Genomic DNA, 9846 nt, shown 5'->3' with positions numbered 1-9846 from the left:
ACCATCAAAGTTTGTCGTATAAAAACTACATGAATTAAAAAGGATAAAGTTTTCATGAATTTTAAACTTGTAAAATGTTTTCTCATTTGTAAGGTAACCTTGGCCAACATCACACTCTACACTAGAGGCAAGTATTAAAAAACAACAAGGATGTAGTTGGAAAAATTAAAAAAGGTAGAATACCTATGAATGGAATCCACGAGATATTGATTAAAGCTGCAAGCCCAGTAATCCAAAAAAAGCATTGAGGACTAATAAATCTTGAAAAAGACAAATCTTGAAAAAGACATACGGGTATTTGATAAGCAAGCATACGTTATTCCTCCAACTTCGACAAACAAAGAAAAGGAAAATTATTGAGGAACTCACAAATGGAAGAAACATGTTTGGGTTTTCAATCAAGGGCTTGAAATAGAAAAGGACTTTAGTATCTTGATTCTAATAGAAAGTTCGGTATGACCAAATAAAGAGATTTTGGGAAAAGTTGAGTTGGTGTTCGATTAAAGGTTTAGAGTTAAAAGAAAAATAGGGAAAGATCCATTTTCTCAACTTCTAAGAGGGAAGGTCTCTAATAGCATAGCATATGTTGTAAAACAAAAGATGATGGAGTAGCATAAGGGAGTAAAAGTGATCCTAGACCCATGAAGACTTTTAAACACTATTTGAGCATGTGAATTCCTCTTTTTTTTTTTGTAGCCATAAAACTCAATCTTTATTATATACCTTAAAAGTCCATTCTAATCAAGCATGCGAGAAAGACTGATAAATACGCTCTAAAAACATAAAGAACCATTCAGGAGAGTTATGACAAAGTGAATAGCTATTTGTCTTTATTGAGAAAATTCAAACAAAAAAACTTCAAACAAGTATTTAATCCTTTTTTAACCTAATGCAAAGTGGGCCATCTCCTAAACCAATCACCATAATAAAATACATTTTTTCAAAAACTAATACAAACCATGAGAGTTGCATAAACATTGTTTCTTGACATGACTTTGAAATATCTCGGGCTTTCAAAAAGACTAAGTAAATCTTATGAAATGCTTATTAGGGAAAACTTCCTAAAATAAAACCAAAACATGTGTCACATGTATTTGATAAAGCACTTAAAAAACAAAATTGTCATAAGACAAGGAGTTCTAATGCATTTCCAATTAGGATAGTATTCGTCATGACTTAAATACTCACAAAAAATAGAAGCCTCCAAAGGTAGCTCGACACGCAAGATTTGAAAGTAACTCACATGGATTTGCTTAGGTAAACTAGGAAAATGAGCCGACAAAAATGACCACCTCGAAAATTACAACCCTTAGCAATCAAAATAAGAGATTATAAAGAAATGAAAGGTTTATATTTTGATAGGCATACATTGCATATGCTTTAACCTCAACTTTGAAATAGTATTGGTACAGGATTCGTCGATCAAGAGGAAAGATGGTGAAATCTGTATAAGTGAACAAAAGTCAACAAATGACAAAGAAATCTCATCCATCTGTGTGGATAACTAAAGTCATAAGACAAGGAACTCATTTTAAGAGTTTAGCCCTAGAGGGTATTTTATTTTGAATTTTGATTTAGGAAAGTTTTGAAGGATTTTGATGAAAATCCTAGTTTGAATTTCAAAATGGGCTAGTCGCTCATGAAAATAGATCAATTTTAGAAAAATATGGATAATTGCTGAAGTTCTTTTTAGAATACAAAAAGGACAGGTCACCCGTAAAAATAAACCAGTTTTTGAATTTCAAAATGGGCAGGTCGCCCGTGAAAATAGACCAATTTCAAGAAAGCATAAACGTTTGATGAAGTTCTTTTTGGAATTTTAAAAAGGTAGGTCGCCCGTGACAATAGACCAGTTTTTTTAATTTTAAAATGGGCAAGTTGCCTGTAAAATAGATCAATTTTAGGGAAGCAAGAACGCTTCCTGAAGTTCTTTTTGAATTTTAAAAAGAGTAGGTCGCCTGTGAAAATAAACTAATTTTTGAATTTTAAAAGCAAAGTATTTGGATGGGTGGATTACCTAGCAAGTTAGACACATTTTTTCTTTACAATCTCACTGTGCAAAACCTTTTTGAGATTTTGCTTCGTAAGCATTGTAAAAAAGAACATATATTGTTACTCATTTTTTATCCTATAAAAAATCAAGAATAGAAAAACAAAATCCAAAAATACAAGAGGATACACATGAAGAAAGCCTAAAAGATTGCCCAAATTGATAGTGAATGACCAAAATGACAAGTGGTAAAGTTGGAGGACTAGAATGTACAAGATTGATAAAATTAGCTGCCTAATTCTGAATGACAAAAGATGCATTCAATGAAAATATTTTTATTTGAGGTAAATAAATACAAATTTGAATGAGAAAAGACACAATAAGGATTTTAGAAGGCTTAATTTATTTTATTGAGAACATAAATGCAAGGAAAATCAGTTTTTTTAGTCAATTTGATTGTTAATTGGAAGAAATTGAAGTTTAGGGACTGAAATTGGACTTTGGCAAGTTAAATGGGTCAAATCAATGGCTAAATTGTGAAAAATTTAAAGTTTGATAGCCAATTAGGGGTTTAATTGAAGAAATTCAAAACCAATGACCAAATTATAAAAGGCATTAGACTTCAATAGCTGGAAGTGACCAAATCAAGGGCCAAATTGAAAGTTTAATGATCAATTAAAGGTCCAAATGCACAAATCAGAAACCAAAGACCATGATGAAAATGGCGCTAAACTTTGAGGCTGATGATTGAATTTAGTATGGGTGAAATTGCATAAAATTAAGAGTGTATGAGGCAATTACAGGTGCAATTAAAAGCAATTGCAAAATTAAAGACTAAAATGAAATATATCAAATCTCAAATTAAAAACACGAATTTCTAGGGTTTAACTTAGACGACACGTCGTTTACCCATTATTCATCTTCTTTCTTGGCATTTTTTGATGATTAGGTCAGCATCTTCCAAAAGCTCATTGTGGAGTTCTAATCCTCCAAATTCCATGAGGTTTTTTGCAAATTAATGAAGAACATCCTATTTCAATGAAATTGGATGATTACATCCTAATTCTTCCATACAAGTCTCCAACACCTTGTCTTTGATGTTTACATCGAAGTTTCTCTGGTGAAGCCTCAAAAGTGGCCAACTGAGATACTCATTTGTGTAAAACCACCTAACCTTTTTTTGTGTTCAGACTTAAAAACTCTTATAGAGTTCTTATTTAGGGCCATAAATTTTTCATTTAAGATTATAATGTGAGAAATATATGTCTTTATCTCTAAGAAACAGAAAACTATTTAGGCAAAACCATCTTCCTCAAAAACCATTGAAGGATAAAGGTTTCAGTTGTTAACATTAGTCTAGAGCTCTCTCATTTTGATAAAATAAAACTAAGCTTTCATCAATATTTGAGGGAATCCACCAAAAAACCTAGAAAACCCATATAAATACCTATAGAAATTAAAGAAAAAAAAGAGAAGAAATAGAGAAAAACATGAGGATATACTCCATAAAAAAGGACCCTACTATAAAGGTTTAAAGACTTAACATAGAAGCTCTAGCAAGCTTTGAAAAGAATAGAATGGGAAAGTGAAAGAAGGAAAGAAAAAAGGGAGGTAGCGGCCTATAGCCAGCAAGTTTGAAGAAGGTATAACATGTGAAAACTTAAGGGTAATGTCCATATAGCCTACTCATTCATGCTTTTTCAATGTTTAATAATGTTTTTTTAATATTTTCCCTCCAGTAGTTTTAAGCATACTAAGCAATTTTAACAACATATTATCCAACTTATTCATGTGATAATTCATAATGAATTGCAAAAAGTTTTAAGGTAATAACTGCAAAACCAAGTTAACAATTAACTCATGGTATATGACAGAGCCAATTGGCTTAATTTCTCAATATAGCAAATCATTTTCAACATATTCATGTAAAGATAGTGAGTATTAGTTTCATACATACACATTTAAATTCAAATTCAAATAAGGTTTTAAATCTTAACTTGGTCTCCCACTATTTTCTTACAAATTAATATTTCTTATTATTAATTCGGAAAATCTCGCTTAGATTTTCCTAATGACTTAGGACCCCATTCAATTTATGCGACTTTGAGTAACTCAACAAATCCAAATAAATTAAATTAGGTAGATAACATAATTTATCAATCACATCCACGTATGACTCCTAGATCAGTTAGGTGACAACTCATTGTCTAAATCATATAAGTTAGTTAAGTAAGACTCAATTTTATAGCATTAAACATATTCGATTAACGATAACCATGAGTAGCTCAACAAGTTATCCATGAATAGAATTTAGATTTTATGCATATAAATCAGAAGACAACAAATCATGTTCTTAACATGTATTTAATATATTAATAAGAGATTTATTATAAATTTTAATTAGGTCTCATTTCCTGACATAATTGATATATCATGTATAACAATAATATATTAATTTATTGTCCTCACAAGCCATTTTAATTGGGTAATTATAGACATATTTAAACTAATTCTCTTGAGTCATCAAAGGGAATTAGGTGGTTAAAACCTAAGTAGTTGTTGTAAATCTTTAGAAGTCCTTTGCAAGCACCATAGTTGTATCATTCACCACCATTCTTTCTTCTTCTATGATTACTAAATAATTTCCCTATCTAAATTCCTACATTTCTAAATTATATAACATTTATATAATTAATTAAAAACCTTGAGTTACATTTGAGGGTAATTAGTTGAGAAAAGAATTTTACAACCCTAGAAGAAAAATAGAGAAAAGGCAAGACATGTAGGTTCTATTTAATATTACAATCATCCAACCATAAAAACACATTGGTCTTTAGTGTCCATAATCATTCATCATGCATAAGAACATATTAATATGCTTAATAAAAATATTACATACTTCAATTCTAATTATTGACTTTATGTGAAATTTTTAAAATAATATTTCTAACACTTAGATATATTAAATCAAATCCAATTTGATAATTTTCCAATCATAATAAATTTTATTTAGTATAAATTTTCATTGAAAAACCATTTTTCAAAATTTAAGAAGAAAATTAATTATATTCAAATTCTTATTAATATCATAAACTAATTTAAGATCAATGAAATAAAATTTTTCGAATTATAAACTCTCTTCATTTTAGAAAAAACTATTTCTCTAAATATTATTTAATTAAACATTTTAATTCAATCCTAATCCTATTAAGAAAAATTAATTCTATAATTAATTTATTTTAGGGTTTTATTTTAAATATAAAATTATTATCTTATATATGGAAGGATAAAATCATAATTTCAAACCCAAATATACCTAGATATAAGTTGCAGGGGTAGAATTGCAAATTCAACCCCTTCTTCTACTTGACGAAGCAGCCTTGCTATTGCAACCGGTATGGGTTGTCACGTCGGCAATAACCCTAAAAAATGGCAATAGTGTTGGTGTTGCATACAACCTACCAGGCGCACTAGCAATGCTAACGCCCCTGCTAGTGGCGCATAACCACTATAAAACCCTTTTTAAAAATTCAATGGTGAATTTTGGTCGAATCTGAATTGTAAACCCCTGAGGAGAAACATATAAAATTAATGAAGCAACTAGTATGATAAGTGAGTACAAGGAATAACTAATTCATGAGGATGATGAAAAATGAAAGAAATTAAAATAAAATGTTTAAGTATGGGTTTCAAGAAAATAAGTTACAAAAAATAGCTGAAAAATACAAAATACAAAAACACAGATAAAAACTTAATGAAAACTTTTTATCAAAAAAAAATTATTATGTCATAAAGTTTAATGAAATTCAAATTCACATGTTATAAGTCTTGTATAAATCGGCGTTAGGACCCGAGAAATATTACCCAAGGAAAATGAAAAGGTTTAAAGGAATGGACATAAAATGAATTTTTAAAATTGTTCTCTATAAATACATGTAAGGTGTCCGACCATATAGGGAGGAAAATTAAGCAAGAAAAGTATGAATAAAAAAAGAGAGAAAAAAATGTGAGAAAAAGTTAGAAATCCTGTGAGATCATACTAAATCTTCCATTATCTCTTAAGAAAACCATATTTCAAGATTGAGTAAGTGAGATTTATGAAGAATAAGTAAGGGGAGAAAGTAAATAAGGTGAAGAAAAAAAGGGAAAGTTGGGAAACTCTCATTTGGCTAGCATTTGGAGGTCAAATTATTTTGTGATAAGAAGTTCTATACTTGTTTTAGTGAGTTTAATGGAAAATTAACATCAATTTTGTCTAATTGTTAATTAGGGTTCTTAAGTGTAAAAATTAGGGATTTTGTAAATTGGTGGTTAGGCATACTTAAACATGTGGAGATGAGTGTTTAGAAGGTTAAATTTAATGTTATTGAAAAAGAAATCCTTGGGAAAAAGGAGGACATGTGGCAGGTCATACTAGAGAGAAGAAAAAATTATGTTTTGATGTATATATGTTACTATGATAAGAACTAATGTAAAATGATATTTTAAAGAATTATATTGTTGTTATTAATGTTGATGAATTTATATTGAAATTGTTGTGAATTTTAGTAATGGAATAAATGAATGTAAAAATGAGTGTGATTTGCTTAAATAATAGATTTGAATGTAGAGTTGGAAATTTAAATTATGTTAAGGGGCATTATGGCTAAATAAGTCCAAGTGGAAAATGAACATTGGAATGTGGTGTTGTTGAATTTGATTTAATTAGAAATTTATATACGGAGAAATGAGTACAAAGAATAAATATGTGAGAAATGTAAAAAGTGTTATTATTAATTAAATCTAATAATGATGAGTTATGCGGTGATAAATTATTAATTTATGGTACTTTCTCTGGATTCAGGAAAGGCACCAGGGGATCCCGTACCACTGGAGGAGCAAGTAAGTGTTTTGCATCGCTTTTTATTTCTCTAAATTTCTTAATTTTTCACAATATTGGTATTATATTTTGGTTAAATTGTTGAAGATGAAAAGTTATGTCATGTGTGGGATAGAATGATGGAAAGTTAAAAGAAAAAAAAAAGATGAATTGTGTGTCTATAACAATGAATGGATGAGTGGTTATGTTGAGTTGATAGAAATATTACTTGGTTTGTGGAACGAAGGCGATGAATTATTATTTGGTTTGTGGAACTAAGGCAATGAATTGTTACTTAGTTCGCAGAACCAAGCGGTGAATTCTTACTTGTTCGCCCGTTGTGGAACCAAGGCAGTGAATAATTATTTGATTGTGGAACCAAGGTGATAAATTGTTAATTGGTTTGCCCATTGTGGAATCAATGTGAAGAATTATTACTTGGTTAACTCAAGGTGGAACCAAGGTTGTGGGGTTAGGGTTATAAAGGATATAAAATTTGAAAGTACATAAGACGAGGACATATGGGGGAAAAATAAGATCGTAGTGATTTGGAATTTAATATTAATAGAAATAAAAGATAAGATTAAGTTAAAGTATAAAAATAAATAAAATAAAGAGTTATGATTGGTAATGCTACATATCATTATAAAATAATATTTTGTGTTATATATAGATATTTATTATTGACTGATATAATATATAATTTGACATTTTTTTGCAGGCTCATCTTATACTACAGGGCAAGGTTGTTATATTTTTAGGAATAGTTTTTGTCTTAGGTATAATTGTGTAATTATCCTATAATTCTTCCTTCTGTAAGCTTATGAATGTTGAATTTTGTATCACCTTTACTTACTTATGTCTATCTTTCTTTCGCTTTATTTGTATATGTTTTATGTTTTTATTTTTATACTTTTAGATTATGTTGTATGTTTATATAGTTATTTCTGGTAATTTTTTTCTGTTAATGTGAAATGATATTGACTTTGATGCGGATTACGGTCCAGGATGGTTGAACCATGATGTAGTGGAATTAGTTGTGTTATGAATGAAGTGGTCAATAAATTGGTATGGTCCGGATATAGAGAAAATTTTGCTGAAATTTCAAATTTCAGTAGAATTATATATATATATATATATATATATATATATATATATATATATATATATTGAATATGTCATTCATGATGCGTTGAAATTCGGAGGGTGCATTTTTAAATCTAAAGGGCATTACATTCCATTCGTATTGGCCGAAAGGAACTGTAAAAGTAGTTTTGTATCTATCCTTGGGATCAATCTGGATTTCCCAAAATCCAGATTTCATGTCAAACTTAGAAAATATGAATGCGGAGTGCAATTTTTGTAATAAATCTTTTTTGTTGGGGATTGGATACCTGATCCATTTTAAAGCAGAATTTAGAGGTTTGTAGCTGATCACAAGTCTTGGTGTGCCCCTTTTGATTTCAGAATTTTTATTGACATAAAAGGCCGCACACGACCAGGGTGAACGAGACTTTCAGATAAGACCTTTAGACTCGAGATCACGGATCTTAAGTCTGCAATGTTGTTCTAAATCAGCATTCATTTGTATAGGTCTTGCTTTTGTAGGTATGAGTTTTTCTGAAAATGTATTTTCATAAGGAAGATCAACGATGTGTTGTTTTCGCTTCCAGAAAGCATTAGGTATGTCTGAACATAGCTGTTGTTCAATCTTACTTTGGAAATTAATGATTTTCTTTTGTAAATCAGATCTTTGTAATTGTTTGTTGATACGACAAAAAAAACATGGTTTTGTAAATCATGTAGATGGAATTGTTTCCCATGAATTAGTGCATTGATATGATAGGTATGTATGGAACATGCTTTAATCAAATTTAAATTTCTAGTCTTAGATTTTTCTAAGAATGGAAAAACAAGTTTGGTGTTATTAATCTTGGAAGTAATACAATTATGATGTGTTTGATATGGAGTAATCATATCAATAAATGGAGTGCCAAGAATGATGGTATGATTGATGTTTTTTGTAACAACAAAAAATGTTTTAAGAGAAATGCCTTTGTTGAAAACGGAGGCTTGGGTTTTTCCTGTAATATGTAATTTGGAATTATTAGCAGTAGAGAGTTTTTCAGAGGTATTTTATAAAAATCTTTTTGGAACCACGCTTTCTTTAATGCAGTTTAAATCTGCACATGTGTCAAATAAGGCAATAGTGTCAAGCTTGAAATCTTCTGAGAAAACAATAGTAATTCTAATTAAATATTTCTTGGAAGATATTTGGGTTAGTACGTTTAAGAAATCATCTGGAATATGCTCAATATTTGTAAGTGTATGTGGTAATGCATGAGATTCAATGGTTTGATCTTCTGTATCAGACTCAGTATCAGACTGGCTTTCAATTTTGGACAGAAGGAGTTGTAGTATGGTAGAGTCTTTCTGCCGGGCCTGTTTGAGGGTTTGCAATTCAGATTTGAGAGTTTTTATCTCAGAATGTAATTCTGGAATGGTGACTGTGGTTTTGAATTTCTTTTTGCCAAAGATCTTTATAAGGTCATAGGTATTGGTGCTGGTAGAAAGTAATATAGAGCGGTTAGACGGGGGGGCTCCAGTTGGCTGAAGTCTTTCAATAATTTATCCAAATAGGTTTTTTGAAGTTGAGGATCATCGAGTCGTTTGATAGCCTTAAGAATAAATTCCTGATCTTGGGTCAACACGTTGATTTGTTTGGAATTTGTAGAGGCATCTGAAGTAGCACTGGTGGTTGTTATTTCATTGATTTGAAATTCTTCTTTAGAAGTGTCTGAAGGAGAGTGGTCAGTGTTCGTAGCCTCAATGTAGAGATTTTGTATTTGGTTGATGGTATCTTCATCTATTTGGAGTTCATGAAGTTTAGTATTGACCTTGCAGAAACGGGATGTATGTTTTTTCTAGTTACATTTATAGCAGGTAATGTTTTTGGGGTCAAATTTTGTTTTGGGTTTCAACTGGAAAGGTTTATGGG

Source organism: Populus nigra, chromosome 14 (genome assembly GCF_951802175.1).
Source record: "Populus nigra chromosome 14, ddPopNigr1.1, whole genome shotgun sequence".
NCBI lineage: Eukaryota > Viridiplantae > Streptophyta > Magnoliopsida > Malpighiales > Salicaceae > Populus > Populus nigra.
The sequence above is the reverse complement of the archived record's forward strand: the minus strand, read 5'-3'. Positions refer to the sequence as shown.